Here is a 24732-nt window from a genome sequence, read left to right as displayed (position 1 = left end):
GTGCTCTTTCCTATGTGATTTCATTCAAACTCAATGGTCATGGATCCATTTAAAGAGAATTAAAATTATCCATGGAAATGGTATGAATTACATCATAACAAATTAAAAGCAGAAAAGATTTATTTTATTTTCAAATTATCCTCTGATGAAACTCATCCATGAGTATAGGGATATTGTTTTATAGACTTTTGTCCAACAGTTATTTTATTGGCCATTTTATAAATATTAGAGTATTACATTATATGCTTTTTATTTTAATCCACAATGATTGGAATATATGACATGTTGTAAATATTTCCTTCCTCATTTGCCTATCACCTCACAGTTTTGTCTTCACCACCTGTGAGTAAACCATCTTTAAAAAAACAATAACAATAAAGAAACCAAAACACAGCAATAATAACAAAGCAACACTATACTTCAGCAGCCAAAGAAAACATCTGTATTAAAGACAGAAAAATTATCTCCATTCACTTGCAAAGATGGCTAAAATCAAACTCAGACATTAGTAATTGATCCAGGATGTCTCAAAACTACTTGAAGTATGACTGTCAAAAACCACTGGTATGATTTAAAAAATCAGAAATTATGGTTGCTTTAGTGTGTGGAGAATGGGGATGAGTTTCCAAAACAATCTGGCAGTTATAGGAAAGGACTGAAAAGCTAGAACTAAAGAATCCATATAAAAACTAAGAAGTCACACTACCTGGTTGAAATTATCATTTATTTGCAAGGCTCCTAAACCAATTATTTCTTCTTTTAAAATGATTTGAAAACATAAGTAATTGCATGAACATAAGATGCTTGTACTCTTTGACTGGCATTAGCCCAAACAAGCAAACAAAATTCTTCAAACATTTAAGAGGTATTTTGGAAGGTCCTTTGGTTGACCCTGAGGATCCCTCCTTCCCTTCCCACAAGTTTCCTGACATAGGAACATTCTGAGATTCTTCATAGGATGATGTTCCTTGGATGCACCTGAAGATATTGCAGAAGTGATATTGTTATGATTCTTTCATGAACAGAAAAGCATACAAAGCAATTTATTCTAGTTTCAAAACAGTATGATTGCATAATAAAATATAATCTAACATCTGCACATTTCAAAACATTACATATTTGGTTTGTTTCCCTCTGGGGAAAAAGTATCCCTGAGATTCCTGCTTTCTTTTCTGCTCACTTTTTACCAATTCCTTGCTTCTTATTCTCATCACACCTTCAATTCTCTGATGGGACAGTGGATGTCTTTATCCAAATTGCCTTTGCCATTATTGTCATCTAGGTCCTTACATATATTATTACTTATATTAAAAAAAATATATATATAATACCTTATCTTACAGTTACCTACAAATATGAGATTGGTTTGTTCTTGTTTCTTTGGTAACCTTAACTTTACACTCACTGACTTACTGAAAGCTTGTATGCAGAAAGGATTTTTCTAACTTTTTTTTATACCAGGATTTGAACTAAGGGGCACTTAACTCTTGAGACATATCCCCCAACCATTTTTATTTTTATTTATTTATTTTTTTATTTTGGGACAGGGTCTCCTTAAGTTGCTTAGGGCTTCGTAAATTCCTGAGGCTGACTTTGAACTTGTAATCCTCCTGATTCAGCTTTCTGAGCCTCTGGGATTACAAGCATGCACCACTGTGCTGGGCTAACATTTTAACATGTAACAATTTGTCTAATTTGTCCCAACAATTACAGGAAACAAGCACTACTATCTCATCTAACAAATGATAAAACTGAGGTATAAGGACATTAAGTGGGTCAGAATTTAAACACTGGTATTCTGTGTTCTAAGTCAGTGTGTTAGACCAATATGCCTTCAACAACATGAATTCAGAGTAATGTAAATTACAGAAAATGGTGTTGTAACCAAAGATTTTGTTCATTGGTTTGATTGGTTGGTTGGTTTTGGCAAGGGCTTCATTCTTTGTCTCTCAGGAACCACGCAGTGAATCTGCTGGAGACTCCTAGGTGCAGTGAGAGTATGTGTTCTTTAATTAGCATGGAAGGCCTTCCTCAATCTGGCTGCAGCCTACTTCCCAACCTGATTGCCCAGTACCTGTGACCTCCCACTGTCCTGCCACTGCCTGACTCTCTGCTCCTGGAGCCCACGCTGCCATCTCCTTTCTGTGGGACTTTACATTCCTCTGTCTTCCTAACCCAGTCAAAAGTTGAAGAACTCTCCAGACCTTGAGTCCATTAAAAATTCATCTCCTTTAGAAAATGTATCCAAATCTGCCTAATTAGGCTTAATCTTCACTTCTCTATTTTTTTTATATTTTTAGTTTATATCTTAAAGATGGTGTGGTCAGTCTCCAGGTTAAAAAAAAAACACCAAAAATATAATATGAAGAAAGGCTTTTTGTAAAGAGGACTCTAAAGCTTAAGGAAAGGACCCCACCTCTAAATTTCTAACCCAAACTGAGACCCCAGGTAGCCTTTCTTGTTAGAAAAACCAGATAACTAATGATCTTTCTATATAGCTTTAAGTGTTTTATTATCTTGAAATCTGTAACTAGAAATATTAGTTTAAACCAAAACATGGTAGAGTAGATATCTTCTCTTATTAAACCTCCCACAAATTGACTGAACATTCGTAATGTTGAGTTTTGTTCTCAGTACTCTGGAGTTATCTGACATTTAGAAAGTTAAAGCAAGAAGAACAGAAATAGTGATATCTATACCTCATTTCATCATTGCCTCATGTCAGCCACTTTAAAGGCAGTTGACTTAGAACAAAAATCTTCCATGGATCCCTATAAGAAATCTCAACATGTCATGAAGGAACTAAAATAGGAAAAAAAAGAACAAGATAGATAGGATGTGCACTTTGTTCTTAAACATATCACTGCAAATGGTCCAAATGGTGACAATATTCAAAGCAATGGTGATTGTTCCATGAATCTCCAAAAGATATTAACAATTTTCTAAGCCTCTCTGTTAAATGAATCAAGCTGTAAATGAGCAAAAAATCCATGATGTTTACAAGATTATTTGCCATGCACTAGACAATATGTTCAGTACTGCCTAACTATTAGGGAACATAGGTTTTACTTTGAGAGATGTATCACTTGCTCTAATGAATGTAATAATACAATGCTCATTTTTGTCCATTGGATTTATCTCTGAAGTTTATGCTGTACAGAAATTGAATTTGTTTAATTTCCCCATCATGGTTTTATATCCTCATTGTTTAGAGATGATTACAAAATCTTTTGCCCATTACCATAGGTTCCTTTTTAATTTTTTTTAAATTTTTAAATATTTGCTCTAGACCCTACCAGAGTCAGGCTCAGCCCAGATCCAACTCGCTGACCTGTGCAGGACCTTGGACCCAAGGTAGGCCTGAGTCCATCCCATCCCAGCAGGCACCCACCAAGCTGAGGATTGGCCCAGGACTGCCTCCACCCACTGGTAGACACTGCTGGAGTCAGGCTTGGCCCAGACCTGCCTTGCTGACCTGCTCAGGAGCTTGTCAGCAGACACTCACCAGAGCTCAGGCCCGACTCAGGTCCAACTCAGACCCAACTTGCTGACCTGTGCAGAGCCAGGGCCCAGGGTAAGCTTGGGTCTGCGCCACCCCCCCACCCATGTGTCACCACCAGGGAGCCCAGGTCTAACCCACTTTCATCTTGAGACGCTGCAGCCATCCCCATAGCCTTCCCCATGCAGTAACCTCTACCTTGGGACAACAGACAGGGCTTAGAAGCAACTGCACCTTGGAGCAGACATCCCAAAGCCAGTATAAGGCCCACACTTTCAGCTCTATCTATGAAAGATGTGGCATTCATCTTGGGGCACCTCCACTGCTATCTCCAGTTACCTCCTTCTATTGCCCCACCACCTATAGTTGCATTAGCATCCATCCTGGGGTGTTGGAAGGGTCTGGAAGCCCAACACCAAGGTGAGATACAGATAATCTGCACAGATACTACAAGATTAAAGGGCAGAAAATTTAATACCTCAGATCCACACTGAAACTAAGGAAATCACATAGACAACATGATAGAACAAGGGAGGAAAGTGCCCCAAACAAACCAAGATACTACAATAACAGAACCCATGGACAATGCAATTGATGAAATGTCAGAGAAGAAGTTCAGAATGTTTGTAATTAAAATGATCTGTGAATTAAAGAATGACCTAAATGAGAAAATACAGGCAAAAATTGATCAGTGCAATAAAGAGAAAAGAGAGCAAATACAGGCAACCATTGATGACACCAATAAACAGATAAGGGAGCAAATATAGGCATCCATTGATCACACCATCAAAGAGATAAGGGAGCAGATACAGGTAGCAAAAGATTACTTCAAGAAAGAGATATTCTGAAAAAAAATAAGAAATCCTTGAAATGAAGGAAATAATAAACTGAATAAAATACCAGATCTTAAACTATACTACAGAGGTATAGTAATAAAAATGGCATAGCACTGGCACCAAAATAGACTTGTAGACCAATGATACAGAATATAGCACACAAAGAGAAACCCACATAAATATGGTTATGTCATACCAGACACAGGTGCCAAAATGACTCACTGGAGAAAAGATAGCCTAGTCAACAAATGGTATAACTGGAAATCCATATGTAGCAAAATAAAATTGAACCTCTATCTCTTACCCTGCACAAAAATCAACTCAAAATGGATCAAATACTTAGGCACTAGAACAGAGATTCTGCACCTAATAGAATAAAAAATAGGCCCAAATCTTCACCATGTCAGCTGAGGATCTGACTTTCTTAACAAGACTCCTAAAGCACAAGAACTAAAACCAAGAATTAATAAATGAGATGGATTCAAATTAAAAAGCTTTCCCTCAGCAAAGGAAACAATAAAGTGAGGAGAGAGCCTACAGATTGGGAGAAAATATTTACCATATGTACCTCTGATAAAGCATTAATCTGTAGGATATATAAAGAACTCCAAAAACTTAACACCAAAAAAACAAATAACACAAGAAATAAATGGACTAAGGAACTGAACAGACACTTCACAGAAGAAGAAATACAATTGATCAACAAATATATGAAAAAGTGTTCAACATCTCTAGCAATTAGAGACATGAAAATCAAAACTACTCTAAGATTTTATCTCACTCCTGTCAGAATGGCATCATCAGGAATATAGGCAACAATAGATATTGACGAGAATGTGGTGAAAAAGGTACATTCATACATTGCTGGTGGGACTGCAAATTGGTGCAGTCAATATGGAAAGCAGTATGGAGATTCCTCAGAAAACTGGAAATGGAACCACCATTTGACCCAGATATCTCACTCCTTGGCTTATGCCCAAAGGACTTAAAATCAGCATACTGTAGTGACACAGCCACATTAATGTTAATAGCAGCTCAATTCACAAAAGCTAGATTATGAAACCAATCTAGGGGTCCCACAATAGATGAATGGATAAAGAAAATATGGTATATATACTCAATGGAATATTACTCAGCTTTAAAGAAGAGTAAAATTATGGTTGGAGTTGGAGAATATCATGCTAAGTAAAATAAGCTAATGCCACAAAAGCAAAGGCCAAATGTTTTCTTTAATATGTGGATACTAATTCACAATAAGGAGCACTAGGGAAGAATAGCATTACCTTAGATTAGGTAGAGGGAAGTGATGAGAGGGAAGGGGATGGGATGTGAGGATAAGAAAGACAGTAGAATGAAATAGACATTATTACTGTATGCATATATGTGAGTGCATAACCAATATGATTATACAACATGTACATTAAGAAAAATAAGAAATTATATCCCATCTATGTATGATATATCAAAGTGCATAAATGTATTCTAATGTCATGTGTAACTAATTAAAACAAATAAAAAAAATTCTGAAAAAAAATCAATAGAAAGCATCACCAACAGACTAGATCACTTGGGAGACAGAATGTCAGATACTGAAGACAAAGTATATAATCAGGAAAATAAAGTTGACCACACAGTGAAAATAGTAAGAAACCATAAGCAGAACAACCAAGAATATGGGATAGCATCAAAAAAACAAATCTAAGAGTTATTGGAATAGAGGAAGGCACAGAGTAACAAACCAAAGGAATACACGATCCCTTCAACGAGATAATATAAGAAAATTTCCCAAACATAAAGGATATATTGTAAAATCAAATACAAGAGGCTTACAGGACTCCAAATGTACAATATTACAACACCAAGGCACATTATAATAAAAATGCCTAGCATACAGAGAATCTTAAAGGCCACAAGAGAGAGGAATCAGATTACATATAGGGGGAGACCAATCTGAATCTCAGAAGATTTTTCAACCCAGAACCTTAAAGCCAGGAGATCCTAGAACAGCATATACCAAGCTCTAAAAGAAAATGTATGCCAACCAACAATCTTATATCCAGCAAAATTAAGCTTTAGATTTGATGATGAAATAAAAATCTTCCATGATAAACAAAAGTTAAAAGAATTTACAACTAGAATGGCTACACTATAGAACATTTTCAGCAAAATATTCCATAAAGAGGAATTAAAAAACAACAATAAAAATCAGCAAAGGGGGGTATTACACTAGGGAAAAACTAATCAAAGGAGAAACCAAAGTCAAGTTAAATATCAAAAATAAGCAAAAATGGCTGGGAATACAAATCATGTCTCAATAATAACCCTAAATTTTAATGGCATAAACTCACCAATCAAAAGACATAGACTGGCAGATTGGATTAAACAAAAAGACCCATCAATATGCTGCCTCCAAGAGACTCAACTTGTAGGAAAAGATGTATACAGACTGAAGGTGAAAGGTTGGGAAAAACCATACCACTCCCATGGACTGTAGAAGCAAGCAGGGATTTCCATCTTCATATCAAATAAAGTAGACTTCAAGGCAAAGTTAATCAAAAGAGAAAGAAGGATATTTCATAATGCTTAAGGGAACTATTCATCAACAAGACATAACCATAATAAATTTCTATGCCCCAAAGAATGGAGCACCCATGTTAATCAAAAAAACTCTTCTCAAGTCCAAGAGTCAAATAGACCACAACAAAATAATTCTGGGTGACTTTAACACACCACATTTACTACTGGATAGATCTTCCAAACAAAAGCTGAATAAAGAAACTATAGAACTCAATAATACAATCAATAACTTACACTTAATTGACATATATAGAATATTTCACCTTTCAACAAGCAAATACACTTTCTTCTCAGCAGCACATGGATCCTTCTCTAAAATACACCATATATTATGCCTCAAAGCAACTCTTAGCAAATATAAAAAAGTAGAGATACTACCCTGCATTCTATCAGATCACAATAGAATGAAATTAGAAATAAATGATAAAATAAGAAATAAAATCTACTCCAACACCTGAAGACTAAATTATATGCTACTTAATGAACAAGGGGTTACAGAAGACATCAAGGATGAGATTAAAAAATCCTTAGACATTTAAAACACTAAAAAAAATTAATAATAAAAAATTCTTAGAGGCAAATGAGAACCCAGATACAATGAATCAAAATCTCTAGGACACTATGAAGGCAGTACTAAGAGGAAAGTTCATTGTATGGAGTTCATTCCTTAAAAGAAGAAAAAGTTACAAATAAATAACTTAACACTACATCTCAAAGCCATAGGAAAAGAAGAACAAATCTATACCAAAAGCAATAGAAGACAGGAAATAATAAAAATCAGAGCTGAAATCAATGAAATTGAAACAAAAGAAACAATTAAAAAAATTGACAGAACAAAAAGTTGGTTCTTTGAAAAAATAAATAAAATTGACAGACCGTAAGCCATGCTAATGAATAGAAGGGGAGAGAAAACTCAAATTACTAACACAAGGGATGAAAAAGGAAATATCACAATAGACACTACAGAAATACAGAAGATAACTTGAAATTATTTTGAGAACTTGTATAAAATAGAAAATATCAAAGGTATTGACACATTTTTAGAGTCATATATTTGTCCAGATTGAATCGGGATGATAGACACAATTTAACAGATTAGTTTCAATTGATGAAAAAGAATATTCCATCAGAATCCTACCAACCAAGAAAAACCCAGGACCAGATGGATACACACCTGAGTTCTAGAAGACCTTTAAAGAAGAACTAATACCAATACTCTTCCATTTATTTCAGGAAATAGAAAAATAAGCAGCACTTTCAAACTCGTTCTATGAGGCTTATATCAACCTGATTTCAAAAAGACACATCAAAGAAAAATTCATCTCTAATGAACATAGATTAAAAACAATTCTCAATAAAATTCTGGCAAATTGAATATAAAAACATATCAAATAGTGCACCACAATCAAGGGTTGGTTCAACATATGGAAATCAATACATGTAATTAATCATATCAATAGACTTAAAGATAAAAACCATATGACCACCTAAATAGACACAGAAACCACATTTGACAAAATATAGCAGCCCTGCATGTTCAAAACACTAGAAAAATAGGGATAACAAGAACATCTCAACACTATAAAAGTTATCTATGCTAAGCCCCAGGCCAACATCATTCTAATTGGAGAAAAATTGAAAGCATTCCCTCTAAAAACTGGAACAAGACAGGGATGCCCTCTTTTACCACTTCTATTTAACATAGTTCTTGAAACACTGGCCAGAGCAATTAGACAAAATAAATTACAGTGATATGGATAGGTAAAGAAGAACTCAAATTAACACTATTTGCCAACAATTATTCTATACCTAGAAGACTAACAAAATCCCACCATAAAACTTTTAGAACTAGTAAATGAATTCAGCAAAGTAACAGGATATAAAATCAACACCCATAAATCAAAGCCATTTTTGTATATCAGAGGACACAGAGACTAACCCACATAATTACAGTTATCTTATATTAGACAAAGGCAAAAACACACATTGGAGAAAAGACACTCTCTTCAACAGATAGTGCTGGGAAAACTGAAAATCCATATGAAACAAGATGAAATTAAACCCCTATCTCTCACCATGCACAAAACTCAACTCAAACTGGATCAAGGACTTAAGAATTAAACCAGAGACACTGTGTCTATTAGAAGAAAAAGTAGGCCCAAATCTCCATCATGTGGGATTAGACCCCAACTTCCTTAATAAGACTCCTATAGCACAAGAATTAATATCAAGAATCACTAAATGTGATGAATTCAAACTAAAAAGCTCCTTCTCAGCAAAAGAAACAATCAGTGAGGTAAATAGAGATCCTACAATATGGGAACAAATTTTTATCACACACATGTCAGGTTGAGCACTGATCTCTAGGATATATAAAGAACTCAAAAAGCTAATGACCAAAAAAACAAATAACCCAATAAATAAGGAACTAAACAGACACTTCCTGGAAGAAGAAATCCAACTGGTCAACAAATATATGAAAAAAAAATGTTCAACATCTTTAACAATTAACAAAATGCAAATCAAAACTATTCTAAAATTTCATCTCACTCCAGTCAGCATGGCAGCTATTAAGAATACAAACAAAAATAAGTGTTGGTGAGGATGTGGGGGGAAAAAGGTACACTCATACAATTTGCTGGTGGGACTACAAATTGGTCTAGCCAATATGGAGAGCAGTATGGAGAATCCTTGGAATATTGAGTATGGAACCACCATTTGACCCAGCTATCCCGCTCCTTGGTCTATATCCAAAGGGTTTAAAAGCAGCATACTACAGGGACACAGTCACATCAATGTTGAGAATAGCACAATTCACAATACATAAACTGTGAAACCAACCTAGATGCCCTTCAGTAGATGAATGGATAAAGAAAATGTGGTATATATACACAATGGAATATTATTCAGCATTAAAAGAGAATAAAATCATGGCATTTGCAGGTAAATGAATGGAGTTGGAGAATATAATACTAAGTGACATTAGTCAATCCCCCAAAATCAAATGCCAAATGTTTTCTCAGACTTAAGGCTGCTGATTCATAATGTGGTGGTGGGGGGTATGAGAGAATAAGATGAATTCTAGATAGGGCAGAGGAGAAAAGGGGAGGGAAAGGAAGGGAGAGTAGCCTGGGGGTAGGAAAGGTGGTGGAATGAGATGGACATCATTATGCTAAGTACATGTATGAAAACACAAATGGTGTGACTCTACTTTGTGTACAACCAGAGATATGAAAAATTGTGCTGTATGTGTGTAATGTGAATTGTAATGCATTCTGCTGTCATATATATTAAAATTTAAAAATAAAAAAAAATTTGTTCTAATTAGTTATACATGAAAGCTGAATGCATTTTGATTCATTGTACATAAATGGAGCACAACTTCTCATTCCTCTGGCTATACATGATGCAAAGTCACACTGGTTAAGCAATCATTATGCACAAAGGGTAAAAATGCCTGTCTCATTCCACCATTCTTCCCACTCCCACATCCCCTCCCCTCCCCTCACTCCCCTTTGCCTAATCTAAAGTTCCTCCATTCTTTCCTAGCCCCCTACCCATAATAGATCAGCATCCACACATCAGAGAGAACATTTCACCTTTGGTCTTTTGGAACTGGCTTATTTCACTTAGCATGATATTTTCCATGATATTTTCTGTTCTAGTTGCCTACATGTTTGATCCACTAGAGTTGAGTTTTGTGTAGGGTGAGAAATAGGGGTTGAATTTCATTTTGTTACATGTGGATTTCCAATTTTTCCAGCACCATTTGTTGAAGAGGTTATCTTTTCTCCAATGAATGTTTTGGTGCCTTTGTCTAGTAGGAAATAACTGTATTTATGTTGGTTTGTCTCTGTGTCTTCTATTCTGTACCATTGGTCTACATGTCTAAGAGTGAAGCAGGAAGCATCACAATACCAGACCTTAAACTATACTACAGAGCTATAATAACAAAAAGGTCATGGTATTGGCACCAGAATAGACATGTACATCATATGTTCTTGAGCTACCTGTTTTGAGAAATTTGCTTAAAAACCTCAATGGCACATTAATAAGAAGCAATTTAATAATTATTTACCATTAACTGTTTACCTAGCACATTCTTTCTCACATCTGCCACTAGAAGGAGGTGATATTCCTTTATTAGAGATGATGAAATTGAGGCTTATAGAAACTAAAGTTCTTTCAAATAACCATAGAGCTCTAAGGGAGTGACTCTCAATATGTCAGTGAATATAACAATCACTGGTTGTTTTTTGTTGTTGGTGATGCTGATGGTGGATTTTTGGTTCTTGTTTGTTTGTTTGTTTTTGTACTATAGATTGAACCTAGGGACCCTTAGCCACTGAGCCACATCCCCAGACCTTTGTATATTTTATTTTCAGACAGGGTCCTTCAGAATTGCTTAGGGCCTCACTAAGTTGCTGAGGCTGGCTTTGAACCTGCAATCCTCCTACTTCAACCTCCCAAGTTTCTGGGATAACCACCATGCACCTCTTCTCCCTATAAATCCATAATCACCTTTTTAAAAGCACACATTGTTAGTTTCCATCCTCATAATTTCTAATTCAGCAGATCTTCAAAGAGGTCTGAGAATTTGCATTAGTCTAGCAGTTTCCTAGAATTGATAGCAATTCCTGAATTGATAATGATTTTAACAAAATCCTGTATATATAGAAGAGGAAGAATACTACCCCCAAGTCGAGAAAGCAGAAATATTATTTATAGAACAGGTGATATTTATGCTGGATCCCTGAAAGTGATTAAGGGTTCACTGACAGGAGATGTTGGAGGCAGGCCTATAGGAACCAAGCCAGAAGTAAAAAAAACTTGAAAGTACATCATTTGGGAACTGATCAGGAGGAGAAATAAAGAAACTTTCTCAGATGATAGTATTACTGAATAATTATTTCTTCCTTTGAAATGAGAAGGCAGAAGAAAATGAGGGATAAAGACAAAGAACTAAGGACAAGGAGAAGGATGTTGAAGTAATTCATACCTAACAACATCCAAGTTGTCAATCTGAATGACAGGTTAAGAAGGATAAGTTTTAGGATTATTGTTGTTGGTATCTTCTTATTTCTAAGGTTCTCTAAACAGCACGACCTAGCACTCCATATAAGGAACTTCTATTTTTATATCTATTTTATCATCTTTCCCAAATCTATTGTACCTTTCTTTCATCATTATTCTTTCCCCCTATGCACTTGAGCTTCACTCACTATGTAACATGAGTCTCAGGAATGCACCTTGCTTAGTAGCTGGATGCTACATACACTTCCTAAGTTTACAGTGATCCACGGCACATACATTGACATTCACATTTGTTTGGTACTCGCACTTTTTAAAAAATAATGAATCTGCACTGGTGTTAAAAATTGATGTTTATAAGTAAAGACAGTTAAATTTCAAGAGCTGTCACAATCTAATGCTGTGGTCTTTGTGGTTGTTTTGGAGTACAGTATAAGCACATTGCACAATGCAAAACCCAGCTGCTTGTCTTTCCTGTGCAACAAAGCATAATTCTTTGGGAAGCCGGATATCTGGTTATTAGTATATATCCATGCTCCGGTTCCACTCTTCCAAATACAGTCTTTGTCTGACAGATGTTGTGCAATCTTCTCTAGACCATAACCACATCTGGCACACAAAGAAGGTCATTGTCAATTTTCCAGTGGAGCCATTATGTTTGCCCCAAATTGTCTCTCATATCATCATAGGCCTACTTCAGACAAAATTTAAGACATTTCTTAGTCTAGAAAGTATTTCTATAGCACAATTTCTCTGGTTAAAGAATATTTGGAGTTTCCAATAGGCATATCCACTGCTTACTTGAGTAAATAAATATCATTGTGTCTTTGAACAAGTCACTTAATCACTCTGTGCCTCAGTTTCCCCATCGATAAGATGAAGATAGAAATAGTATCCATATCATCGGTGTCATATGCTTGTCAGGAATATTAAGCAGTGATTATGACTATTACACCAGTTAAGACATATAAAGCAGAGACCAGTAATTGGATTTCAGTGTGAGATTGCCATTTTTCTCCATTTATTGAAATCTATTATGATGAAAAAAAGTTTCAATAAACATATTTAATCCATTGTTTCCCAACATTAGGGGGAAAAAAGTTGCTAAGCACTGAGAAACTTGTATTGCACCAGTCTGGGTGTGGTTTTACAAGGTTAGCAAACAACTTGAACTTGTTCAGGAAGTACATTTGTTTCCATTTTGGTTTGCTAACCTTCTGGGCATGTTGAATTTGTTTAAAAAAAAAAAGAAAGAAAGATAGAAGAAAAGAAAGAAGACAAGAGAAAGACAGTCCCTGGAGTACTTTTTGTCAATAGGAATGAAGAAGTCTCTTTCATGAGGAATTAGGATAACAGTTATGGAAGCAAAGATTATTTATTTTGTGAGTAATGTTAAGGCTATTGTACTCTGGATATGGTCTTTGTACTTGACTTTTTTCTTTATCTTGCCACAATTTCTCTCTTCCAGATATATAGAGCCATAAATGAAGTACATAAAGATAGCCCCCCAAAATAACTTTCTGTGACTAAAACAAGCTTATTTCATTAAAATGTGCTAATTGGTAGTAGTTAATCTATACCATATGATATTCTCACAGTGAATGTGAGAATATCATATAGAATATTAAGTGGACTTTATGCACTTATCAAAACCAGCAAAATGTTATTGTACTAATAGTGAATCTTAATGTGTGCAAATGAAAAGCAATTAAGGAAGTTATGGAATTCCAGGAAGGAATGCCAATGGTAAAAAGAAAATCTAACAGTGTTCCAAATGGGTGGGTTGGGGGCAATTCATTGAAAGGGGTTTCAAGAAGAGTACTTATAAAGGTAATTTTGAGAATGTGTGCAATCTTTAAAGCTTAAAGCAAAGGAAACTGCATGGAAGCACTGTGTTTTAGTTGTTCCAATGTTTACCATATAGATATGAGTTAATAACTCTGATAATACTATATACACAATGTAGAATTGAACAATAAGTAAATGAATACGGATATTGACAACCAGGTTTCTCACTGTTTCAGTGAAAAACTTATAGAAATATGTGTGTATGTAAACAGGTAAAAATATTCACATATTTTTCCCTGTCAGATAATGAGCCTAAATAAATGATAATCCTGAAACAACAATCATGCATGGGTAGATTTTGGTTTCTAATATCATTCTTCAATAAAAGAAACAAAGTTCCTTGGATAAATAGCTAATTTTAAGAGTGAGCGGAAAATATACAAGGTAAGCCTGGAATATCCAGAAAATTCAGAAGGATGTTAAATAATCAGAAAAAGATATTGATGAAAATATGTTAAAGAGACACAGGAGACTTGGATGGGAAGTCCCCATGGCCAAAGCAGGAATAAGTCAAGCAACATGAAGCGATGTTACATTATTACCCAAAATATAAACTCAGTACTCATTCTTCATGCTAAATAAACAAATGATATAATAAATAAATAATCAGGGATAAGAGAAATTTGCCTATGCAGAAAAATTCCAAAGAATTCATGTGGGTACTCTACCCTTAAGGAATGGTAACATAAGTCTCCCTTCCTCTCATGTGGGCTGTGCACAGAGACTTCCTTTCAAAGAATACAATAGGAAATAGGAAGAAGAAATGATCAACCTTATACTGTAGAAATTGGACCTATACCACCACAGGCAGTGATAAAGAGTGACATTAGTGGTGATAAACCATGGTGTGCCATGTACTCCTAAAATGATGTGATAGGATTAACACTTATCCTCTATAGTCTTATTCCTGAAACACATACCCACAATCTAATAATGCAGGGTAACTAGAGGGACAACATACAAAATATCCGTCAGGAGCATCAGAACCAAGGAAAATCTGAATCCCAGACAGGAGGAGCCTACAAAGACATGGAAAGCAAGAAAAACATGATATGCTAGTAAGAACTATGAAGTAGAAACAGGACATCCCAAAATAATCAGGAAATCTGAATAAACTATGGACTTCAGTTACTAATGTATCAATATTTCTGTGTCAATTATAACAATGTAACATACTTATTGACTAATATTACTAGAAATGGAAAATTTTGTTTTGTGGTATGTAAATATCTTTGTTGTATCATCTCAATTTTTCTGTAAATCAGAAAACATTATAAAAAATAAAAACTATTTTAAGAGATGGGTTTGATGATTCCAGTAAATGTGATAAGATGCAGAGTTTTGTTTTGTTTCCCTCTCTGGGATATTTTGGGTGCCTATGCACTAGATTAGCAAATTGTGCCAGTTTTGCAAGCAATTGTGACTTCTAGGATGTCATGTCACCTTGAACTTTTGGGTTATTTTACACACTTATGGACTTGAACATAAATAATATAGCCTTGATGTGCTGGTGTCTGCAACAGCGTGATAGAAGTCGAACATGGGAGCAGAACATGGCTTTTCTGAGTATGGGTGTGTCATAGAAATTACGAGCTAGAATTTCTTGATTCAAAGGAACATCAGTCCTTTATTCATCATTTTGATTCATTATTATTTTTACTCTAATTATCCATCATTTTGATTCCAGTTTTTAACTAGAATCCTGAATCAGTGATGTCATTGACTGTTTCAACATAGCTGATTTCATACCAGCATGCCTGAGCCAATATCCAAGGGGAGTATTATTGAAATGAACACAAGAAATGGTCAAAATGAATAATACTTTGATATTCACTATTGAAATTCTAACACATACAGATTGATCACGGAGTGAATGAATCTTAAATTACAGGATGCCTCACTGGCAATGGCTCTTCAGGCTTGTGTACTTCATTTTGTATACTTAAGTTTGCGTTTGCTTTCCGAAAGAAAGCCTCTGGAATTGAATGCTTTCCTCGCCATCGGAAGCCCCTTGACACTGCTGCCATCATGCAATTAAATGAAAGGTTATCATACACATTTAAATCTATAAATAAATTAAGTTCTTATTTAACCAAATGATTTCAACATATATCATCAGAGTAGACTTTCTAATAATTAGCAAAATGGAATCATTTTTCCTTCTTCCATTGCCCCTATACTTTCTCTTTGAGAGAGGTCCAAGGAATGATGATAAAATAAAATGCTGGGAGTCAAAACAGGCTTCTTATGAAGTTGATGATCCAATTGTGCATTGACAATTGGATGCGACTAAAAATGATATTTGAGTATTATTAAATCATAAGTACATTAGAGAATTCTTTTAGATTTTTTATCAACTTGATTCTCTAATCTGGGTTTGACTATGTTAGTCTCATTGAGTTCTTCAGTGGTTTAACACTGTTATAGAAAATGCTTCCCTTCTTTGGATTGGGCAGAAAGGAGGGGGAGGGAGGGTGTGTGTGTGTGTGTGTGTGTGTGTGTGTGTGTGTGTGTGTGTATGAGTGCATGAATGGTATGACTCTATATCGTGTACAACCAGAAAAATGAAAAAGTTGTGATCCATTTGTGTAAAAATAAAATTTAGAAAAAGAAAAAGAAAATGCTTCCCTTGTCTTATGGGTACACTGGGAAAAATGTTTATTTTCTAATCCTTTCATGGCATATTATCCTGTCTTTATGATAATATAAAGGGGAAGAGCTGCTTTCATTAAAATCTTTCCTATTTCTCCAAGTCCAGTCCATTAAGTGCTTACTTTGTATTAGACACTATAAGATAAAAGCTGCAGATACCAAAAAAAAAAATGACCAAAACATTCCTTACCTGAAATATCTCACAATCTGGTGGGTGAAGTAGATGTGACAATCCACTATAGAAGAATGCAGCAACATAGTAGGAGACACAAGGTCTTCTCTAGAAACAGGAAAACAACATCACTTAGCTGGTTGGCAGCAGTCACAGGATGATTTATTGGATTTGGTGATTCTGAGAAGAGCAATAGAATTTTGAGAAAAGATAATGTACAGTTTGGTATTTCTAACAAATATTTTGGTACAGAGATTGCTAAGAGATGAGGCTACAGAGTTAGGCAAGGACAAAAATCAAGAACAAAATTACACAGAATGTGAAGGGGTGGAACTTTAACCTTTAGATGACAAGTCATTAAGCAACTCAAAAAGACAGGGTCTCACTGAGTTGCTTAATACCTCAATTTGCTGAGGCTGTCTTTGAACTTGCAATTCTCCTGTCCCACCCTCCTGAGCCGCTGGAATTACAGGTGTGCACCACTGCGTCAGGCTTGGTTTTTTGTTGTTGTTGTTATTGTTGTTTGTTTATTTGTTTGTTTGTTTTAACTTTGAAGTGTTTCTGGTTCATTCATGTGAAAAATGCTGTCAGTATTCAGATGAGGCTGTAACTCAACAACATGTATATTATAAGTCCATGTCAAAATCAAGCTAAAATATAAAGATTAATTCCTAATAAAGGAAATCTTACTTGAGAATAAAGAACAAGAGTATAATTGAAGACATGTATGCATAAGCCACTGGTGTCTGCTATGTCCAGAGAACAAAGGAAAAGTTGGAAGTTTTATAAGGACAAAGAAATCTATGCAAGTTATTTTGAAGACAAGTTCATTGGCCTTTTCTGTGTTTACAATCTGACAATCTCTGAATGATGAGCAGCAGCAGTTAGTATGAATCCTAAGGTCTCTATTTGTAAGTTCTCCTAACAGTTGCTAAGTACAAGTAGTCTTAAAGATAGGGCAGGCTGTTTGAATGAGTTCTGTGAGAAAGTTCTTGGAGTAGGTATCCATGACCTCGGTGTTTCCCCTTCTTTCCCGTGGGCCCCTTGACTCCATGCTAGTGGGGTGTGACAGAAATGATCAAATTCTGTATAATGGATTCTCAGTCTCTGACTATCCTTGTGAGAATAAACTTCCCACATAGATTCTCTATAATAATAAGAAGAAATAGGAGTGTATCTCTTATGACCAATCCATTTCTGTCTCAGAATATAGTTTTTGCATGCTTTTGCCATATGTACCCTATATTGGAAGATTCCTTAATGAAAGAAATGTGTCATGGGTGTTCTCATTCCTGAAAGCTTCTATCAAGGGTTCTATACACAGAAAATACAAAAGAGCAGGGCACATAATGGGTTTTTAATATTTATTGAATAAAAGAATAATGTATTTAGTGAGTTAATATTAATTGTTAATAAGGCATACAAGAGTTGCATAAGTTTTATAATTTACATTTGAATCTGAGAATACATACTCTTTTATATTATTGGACACTTTATTTGTGATTGCATTTTTAAATTTATTTTTATTATAATTACTGAAATATTAATTGTACAAGTTATGGATTTCACTGGAACATTTATATACACACATAAATTGCCTTGATCAGGTCCACCTTCCCTCTACCTGCTCTTTCTCTCCCTGTTTTTTCTTCTTCCCTAATAATTCTACTTTCAGTTCACTTTCACCCTCCCTCCTTCTCCCCCACCCCTTTAAGTTTCCACATATAAGAGAAAATATGTGATATGTGTCTTCTTGTGTCTGGCTTATTTCACTTAACATGTTGCCCTCCAGTTCCATTCATTTCCCTGAAAATGACAGGATTTTGTTTTTCTTTATCACTGAGTAACACTCCACTGGGGGTGGGGGAAAATATATATATATTTTTTCAGCATAGTGTGTGTGTGTATATATTTTTTTTCAGTATAGTAAGGGTATATAGAAATATATATCATATTTTCTTTATCCATTTATTTGTTGACGCACACCTGGGCTGGTTCCAGAACTTCACTATTGTGAATATAAATACGAGTGTGCAAGCATCTCCTTTGTTTGTTACTTTCATTTCCTTCAGTTATATAACCAGAAGTTTCATAGCTGGAATAGCTGGATCACATGGAAGTTCTAACTTTTCTGAGGAAATTCCATACTATTTTCCATAGTGGATGTATTAGCTTACAGTCCTACCAACATTATATAAGAATTCTTTTTCTTCACATCCTTTGCCAGCAAAATTATACACACACACACACACACACACACACAAAAAAAAAATCTTCACCTTTCTGACCAGGGTGAGATAAACTCCCTAATGTGGTTTCTCTCAAAAGTTGTGCTATTTCTCTTTGCTACTGCTATGGGGTGAGTGTCCAGGAGTGGGATTTCAAATTCCTTCCCAGCTGTGCCTACTTTGACATGGGTTATCACTAGAGACCTTTATTCCCCTGTTTTTAAGTTGATGTATAAGCCAAGGTTCAAGCAGAACTGGATCCTGGCTGAGGCCAACTGAAACTCCTCTCAGCTGGGCTGACAGTAGAGTCCAGTGGCAGATCACCTTCAAACTGGGCATGAAGGGTCAGGCTCAATCCCCAGCACTGCAAAGGAAGAATTCAAGAAAAGAAAAAGAAATGAATAGAGAAATAAAAATATAACCAAATAAAAATAACAGTGATAGCAATACCACAGACAACATAAAAGAAAGGGGCAAAACAATGTAAAATAAAATGAAATAAATAATAAGCAAAATAAATAAAAGATTAAAAAATTAATTTTTGGAAAAAAGAAAAACTGGATAAAAGCAAAAAATGGGAAAAATAAAGAATAAAAAAATAAAATGAGAATAAAAAGGAAAACAAGGGAAAAGTAAAATAGAAAAAAAAAAGAAGAAAAGAAAGAAGAGAGATTCAATATTTCTAAAAAAGAGAAAAGGAAAAAAGCAAACACAAAATAGTAACAACAACAACAAAAATGTTCTGAAAAAGTAAAAATTTTCTCTCCATTAAGGTGCTAGAATGAATAGGCAAGAATGCATATTTCTGACCTGTAACTATCAAAGCTTCTCTCCGTGTCTTTTAGTCTGTGTGTCCCTCAGACAGAGAAGATTCAAGGTGTTTGTTATTCACCCTCATCTATATTCTTTTGTGGTACTCATGGGGTGATTAGCAGGGATGATTTGTGGCTGTAGGCAGTTGGAATACCTTTCAGATGCTTTGCACACTGGAATGAGCTAGGGTTGAATGGAGATCTCCCCAGATAGACATTCTCTCCAAACTATTTGGGCTACACACAGAGACAGCTGGGGAGACACTGATGCTATAGCATGTCAAAGGAGCTAGGGTCAAATGCAGAACTTCCAAAGATTCTTCCCAGAGATTCTGTGCTACACACTCAGAGGTCTGGGGTAGCATCAGTTGAGCAGTGTAACCCCATATGTCCCTAAGGGCAGAGAGGGGCTATAAAGTCTCAAAGATCTGTGTGGGGGGTGAGGGGGTGGGCAACAGTGGGTTCCATGTGATCCCACAATACGGGTGTTCCCAGCCACGGCTTCAACATGCAGTCACTCATGACTGCTCATTCCATGGACTCCAGTAGCTGGCCCAGTGAACCACAAATTCCAAAGGGAAACACCTTGCATTCTCCCACACACTGTAGTCCAGTTTCCCACCACACAGAAATCTCAGGAAGTTTGTTTCATAGTCCCTCAGCCACTCTGACCTGACTCTCAGAGCTGCTGCCTGCTGAGCTAGTACAGTGATATTGCTGTGGGATTCCAAAGTCAGAAAAATTCAGGGGCTTTTGACTCCCCAAGCTGTGAGGTCAGACAATAGGGCCCTTCTCAATATGATTCCTGGTTACGGTACTGTGAGAATATTTATTCACACTTTTATTAAGTGTTAGTGTTTTCTATGAGTTTAATTATAGCTGCCTTTTTACTTCTTTTTCCTTAAATTTATTTTAGCATAACTCAAATGTCCATAAAAAAGAGAATATAGATAGCTGATAAAGAATCCTCAGTATTGGTACAGAGCATTTGTTTTTCCATAAGTTTGTATACATCTATACTTGGCACAATTTCTGGCATGTCTATTTTTTCACTAAAATACTAGAAGCTTATTCTATAGGGACTTGGGGAACTAAATAATAATGTTTTGATATTGAAAGTCACATAAGCAAGCTTAGGCCCCTTTTTCATGTATGGTGTCTTCTATATGCCTGAAAAGAGCTTAAAGAATGGCAAAAATAAGTAGATTTTTATGGACATTTTAATTATTTTTATCAAGTAACTAAACTTTTTTCTAATTAAAATGTTGCTAAAAAGCGCCTAAGGAAAAAAATGAATGTCTGATTTTCCAGTTGGACTTCACTGAATATCTCTTAAAGAGAAGTAAACAAACATAATTGGGATTTAATTTGAGGATCTAACTTAATTGATCACATATGTAGGTAAACTAATTGGAGATGTGAGCATGATGCCATTTTAATAACTTTCTGGTTCAGCTGGTGGTTGTTTTGCTATTATTAAGGCTTTTGAGCTGTTGATTCATTATTTAGTACCTACTGCTGAACCTATGATGTCAATAACATTTATTTATAAAAAACAATCCATCTTCATGTGAAATTCTCTTAAAGATTAATCTACGTGAACCGTAGCATGGATCTCTCTCTCTCCTCTCTCCTCCTCCTCCTCTTCCACCACCACTACTACTACTACTACTACTACTACTACTACTACTACTACTACTACTTCTCCTCCTCCTCCTCCTCCTCCTCCTCCTCCTCCTCCTCCTCCTCCTCCTCCTTCTTCTTCTTCTTTCTCTCTCTCTCTCTCTCTCTCTCTCTCTCTCTCTCTCCTTTTTTTGTTTTTAAGAAAAAAGGATGAAAGAACAAGATTCCATGGAATGCCTTCTTTGGATCTAGACAAAAATGGAGCAGAATTTGACCTACTTGCCATTATTGTGGCTCCTTCTCCCTCAATATTTCTTCCAAAACACAAATAGAATAAAAAATGGAGGTGAAACACAAATTTATCATTTTAATTTCTTATACAGTATAGCTATTTTTCAGGAAAGAAATTTGAATTGTTTCTGCCCCGCTCTGGAATGTATTCCACCCATGAACATCCTATTAATCACTCATAATTTTCATTCTCAGTCCAATATAACTGCCACCTCTTCTGGGACTCCTCTCTAACTTCCAAACTATTTCAGTGAAGTGTAATTTCTACTCTTGCTGTACATATTCCTTTAACAAAACATTTACTGTATGCATACTGTCAACCAGATATTGTGCTAGGCCCTGGAGATACCAAAATAAATGTCCCAACCTAAAGCTCACGAAGATTAATGTAGAGCAAGGTGATACATAAGTAAATCCACTGCTCACTTCAGCAGCACATACACTAAAATTAAAATGATACAGAGAAGGTTAGCATGGCCCCTGCACAAGGATGACATGCAAATTCGTGAAGCATTCCATATTTTTAGTGTTATACAGATGCAATACAATTAAAATTAAAATTCCAACGTCATTCCTTATAGAAATAGAAAAAGCAATCATGAAATTCATTTGGAAAAATAAGAGACCCAGAATAGCCAAAGTAATCCTTAGCAAGAAGAGTAAAGCAGGAGGCATCCCAATACCAGACCTTACACTACACTACAAAGCTATAGTAACAAAAAAAACCAAGATGATATTGGCACCAAAATAGACATGTAGACCAATGGTACAGAACAGAAGACACAGAGACAAACCCACATAAATACAGTTATCTCATACTTGACAAAGGTGCCAAAAATATATAGATTGGAGAAATGAGAGCTTCTTCAACAAATGGTGCTGGCAAAACTGGAAATCCATATGCAACAAAATGAAATTAAACTCCTCTCTCACCATGCATAAGATAGTCCTTTATGGCAGGAGCATGTGGCAGAACAAAACACACACCTCAGGAGCCAGTTAGCAGAAAACAACTTTGAATTTGAAGTCCTAATAGTTTCCCTTAGGATATGCCGCAATGAATGATAGAGGGATTTCCCAGAAGGCTCTACCTTCTTGAGTTTTCACAATCTACAATAGCATGATCCTGGCTATGAAGTCCTTAACATATGAATCTTTGGAGGACATTTAACATTTATGCTATAGCAATCTCTGTCTCTGTCTCCTGAGTTCAATAGAGTTAACTGTACCAACTGCTATATATAAGCTTTTAGGTTTATAATTTCAGGGTTTCTCTCCTGTGGTATGAACTCTACTGTATGCTCAGGTGACATCTCTAGTCATTATGTCTCCTCAGGGGGCACTGAAGCAAGATATTCTGGAATAATTAAAAGTCTGTTTCTGGTATGGAAGTTGTCTCATGATTCAGCCTGTATGGGTGCATGTGTGTTTGTGTGTGCGTGCGTGCGTGTGTGCGTGTGTGTGTTTAAGTATGTGCACAAACACACACATGCATGCACACATATGTAGATAGAGATATAAAAAATTGGTCAAGGGGGGTAACATCTCAGACTCTTCACAATTCATATCAACAAAAGTTAATTCACTTTCTTGAGTACAGTGTTTTAACTGCACCTATGTAGACTGCCTGAAGGTCTTGACACTGTATAACATTGGCACATGGTCTTTCTTTTGTAAAGGAAAGAAGGGATATTTTAAAAGAGGTGTGAAAGGAATACCTATAACTTTCTTATAAGAGATCAATTTTAACCCATAGAATTATATCCTTTGGAAAGTTCTTGCATTCACTAAGTTGCATACTATAGGACACAGAGGTAGTAAATTAAAAAAATAGGCAAGTTTGCAGGGAAACGATTGATGTTTGAAGATAATTCCATTCTTTTATTCTTTTTAAAGATGGACATAATATCTTTATTTATTTTATTTATTTATTTTTTATGTAGTGCTGAGGATCCAACCCAGTACCTCACAAGTACAAGGCAAGAGCTCTACCGCTGAGCTATAACCCCAGCCCCAAGGATGATTCCATTTCTATGAGGTAAACTTTACAAACTTTATTTTTTAGACTTTCATATGCCTATGGTTAAACTACTAAAAAAAGTTTAGGAATAGCAAACAAAAATTCAGCACAGCGAATTTTTTGCTTTTTGAGGGGAAAAAAAGGATACAATTATAAAGAAATAAATAAGAAACTTCAAAGATCCCAGTGAGGTTTTATTTTCTAAATGTTTACCACTTTATACAAACTGTACAGACATTACTTTATATCTGTGTGTATGAAATTGTTCATAATGACTGTTAAGGAAAAATTTTAAAGATAATTTGCTGTAATACCTGAGTGGTGAGGAAGAAGCATTTAGAAACACCACAAGGGCTGATGGTTACATAAGGTACAACAAATAAAAACATTCTATTTATTCATTCATTAACTTTTCCAGTATTTATAGAGCACTTACTATATGCTTTTGTTCTAAGGGTTTGCAAAACTGTCAATAAATCAGGACGGAATGAGAAGCGCAGTTAAAAGATTGTTGCAATGAGCCAGATGAAAGAAGATGGTGGCTTTGACATGGGTGGCAGCAGTGGAGATAATAAGTCATCAGAGAGCAGGAATATTTTGAATATAAAAACCAGTAGGATTTCCTGACAGTTTAGATGTGGGGTATGAAAGAAAGGAAGATTTAATACAGCTCAGTGATTTTGGGTATGAACAACTGGAAAGAAAGAATTTCCATAGATTAGCTGGAATGGGAATATGAAGGAAGCAGGTTTGATAGGAGAGGATATTTGGTGTCTCCGTTAGATATCCAGGTCGCACTGGATGCTTAGGTCTGCAGACTAAGACAGAAATATTTAAATAAGAGACATGCTACTTACCAAGTCTGCCAATTAAAAAACAACTTATTCTAGCTTGAAATTCTCTTTTCAGTTCTTTCCTTATGCAGTCAACTCAGTTTAAAATACCCAGAGTTACTTTTTGACTCAGAACTCTGCAAAAAACCTAAAACTTTTTCTTTAATGGTAGGAAATATAATTTTCTAAACATTTAATTTCAGTGCAAATACATACATGACTGCATGTGTATTTTTAATAAAGTTCAGGGCTAATATGATCTTTGGCACCGATTTCTAAACTTCCTCACTGGGAAATGTTGACACATTGG

The 24732-nt window shown here is 35.5% G+C and overlaps 1 non-coding gene across 1 annotated transcript; it reads left to right on the top strand.

The window, feature by feature from the left end:
- Window positions 1–21987: 21987 nt before the first annotated feature.
- LOC113192928 (U6 spliceosomal RNA) lies at window positions 21988–22094 on the top strand. Its single transcript, XR_003302081.1, has one exon. It is a non-coding gene; the product is annotated as a U6 spliceosomal RNA (small nuclear RNA).
- The last annotated feature ends 2638 nt before the right edge of the window (window positions 22095–24732 follow it).

This window comes from Urocitellus parryii, chromosome 10, assembly GCF_045843805.1.
Source record: "Urocitellus parryii isolate mUroPar1 chromosome 10, mUroPar1.hap1, whole genome shotgun sequence".
NCBI lineage: Eukaryota > Metazoa > Chordata > Mammalia > Rodentia > Sciuridae > Urocitellus > Urocitellus parryii.
The sequence above is the reverse complement of the archived record's forward strand: the minus strand, read 5'-3'. Positions and strand labels throughout refer to the sequence as shown.